Source organism: Phocoena phocoena, chromosome 2 (genome assembly GCF_963924675.1).
Source record: "Phocoena phocoena chromosome 2, mPhoPho1.1, whole genome shotgun sequence".
NCBI lineage: Eukaryota > Metazoa > Chordata > Mammalia > Artiodactyla > Phocoenidae > Phocoena > Phocoena phocoena.
The window spans coordinates 79400974-79403390 of NC_089220.1; positions in this window are offsets into that span (position 1 = coordinate 79400974).

A 2417-nucleotide genomic window follows, 5' to 3' on the forward strand; every position below is an offset into this window, starting at 1 on the left:
TGTCTGTTTATATTTTCTAATTCTTCCTTGTTCAGTCTTGGAAAATTGTACCTTTCTACGAATTTGTCCATTTCTCCATGGTTGTCCATTTTGTTGGCATATAGTTGTTTGTAGTAGTCTCTTATAATCCTTTGTGTTTCTGCAGTGTCAGTTGTGATTTCTCCATTTTCATTTCTAATTTTATTGATTTGTGTCCTCTCCCTTTTTTCCTTGATGAGTCTGGCTAAAGGTTTATCAATTTTGTTTATCTTCTCAAAGAACCAGCTTGTAGCTTTATTGATCTTTGCTATTGTTTTCTTCATTCCTATTTCATTTATTTCTGCTCTGATCTTTATCATTTCTTTCCTTCTACTGACTTTGGGTTTTCTTTGTTCTTCTTTCTCTAGTTGTTTTAAGCATAAGATTAGATTGTTTATTTGAGATTTTTCTTGCTTCATGAGGTGAGATTGTATTGCTATAAACTTCCCTCTTAGAACTGCTTTTGCTGCGTCCCATAGGTTTTGGGTCATCGAGTATTCATTGTCATTTATTTCTATTTATTCTTTAATTTCTTCTTTGATTTCTTCAGTGAATTCTTGGTTATTTAGTAGTGCACTGTTTAGCCTCCATGTTATTGTGTTTTTTACAATTTTTTTCCTCTAATTGATTTCCAATCTCATAGCGTTGTTGTCAGAAAAGTTGCTTGATATGATTTCAATTTTGTTAAATTTTCCTGAGGCTTGATTTGTGACCCAAGATGTAATCTATCCTCCAGAATGTTCCATGTGCAGTTGAGAAGAAAGTGTAGTTTGCCACTTTTAGGTGGAATGTTCTGTAAATATCAGTTAGATCTACCTGGTCTGTTGTGTCATTTAAAGCTTGTGTTTCCTTACTTATTTTCTGTTTGGATGATCTGTCCATTGGTGTAAGTGGGGTGTTAAAGTCTCCTACTATTATTGTGTTACTGTGGATTTCTCCTTTCATGGTTGTTAGCATTTGTCTTATGTACTGAGGTGCTCCTATTCTGGGTACATAAACATTTATAATTGTTATATCTTCTTCTTGGATTGATCCTTTGATTATTATGTAGTGTCCCTCCTTATCTCTTGTAACAATCTTTATTTTAAAGTATATTTTATCTTATACTAGTATTGCTACTCCAGCTTTCTTTTGATTTCCATTTGCATAGAATATCTCTTTCCATCCTTTCACTTTCAGTCTGTATGTGTCCCTGGGTCTGAAGTGGGTCTCTTGTAGACATCATATATATGGGTTTTGTTTTTATATGCATTCAGCCAGTCTGTGTCTTTTGGTTGGGGCATTTAATCCATTTCTATTCGAGGTTATTATTGATATGTATGTTGCTATTACCATTTTCTTAATTGTTTTGTGTTTGTTTTTGTGGGTCTTTTTCTTGTGTTTCCTGCTTAGAGAAGTTTCTTTAGCATTTGTTGTAAAGCTGGTTTGTTGGTGCTGAAGTCTCTTAGGTTTTGCTTGTCTGAAAAGCTTTTGACTTCTCCATTGAATCTGAATGAGATACTTGCTGGGTAGAGTAATCTTGGTTGTACGTTTTTCTCTTTCATCACTTTAAGTATATCCTGCCACTCCCTTCTGGCCTGCTGAGTTTCCACAGAAAAATCAGCTGATAACCTTATGGGGATTCCTTTGTATGTTATTGTTTGTTTTTCCCTTGCTGTTTTTAATATTTTTTCTTTGAATTTAATTTTTGTTAGTTTGATTAATATGTGTCTTGGTGTGTTTTTTCTAGGTTTTATCCTGTATGGGATATCCTGTATGGGACTCTCTGTGCTTCCTGGACTTGGGTGACGATTTCCTTTCTCATGTTAGGGACGTTTTCAACTGTAATCTCTTAAAATATTTTCTCAGACACTTTATTTTTCTCTTCTTCTTCTGGGACCCCTATAATTCGAATGTTGGTGTGTTCAGTGTTGTCCCAGAGGTCTCTGAGATTGTCTTCAATTCTTTTCATTCTTTTTTCTTTATTCTGCTCTGTGGCAGTTATTTATACCATTTTGTTTTCCAGGTCACTTATCTGTTCTTCTGCCTCAGTTATTCTGCTATTGATTCCTTCTAGTGTATTTTTCATTTCAGTTATTGTGTTGTTCATCTCTTTTGTTTTTGTTCTTTAGTTCTTCTATACCTTTGTTAAACATTTGTTGTATTTTTTCAATCCATGCTTCCATTCTATTTACGAGATTCTGCATCATCTTTACTATCATTACTGTGAATTCTATTTCAGGTAGATTGCCTATTTCCTCTTCATTTATTTGGTGTTATAGGTTTTTACTTGCTCCTTCATCTATGACATATTTTTTTGCCATCTTTTTTTTATGAGTGAGATTGTGTTCCTTTCTCTTACTGGTTGTTTGGCCTGAGGCTTCCAACACTGGAGTTTGTAGGCTTTTGGGTAGAGCTGG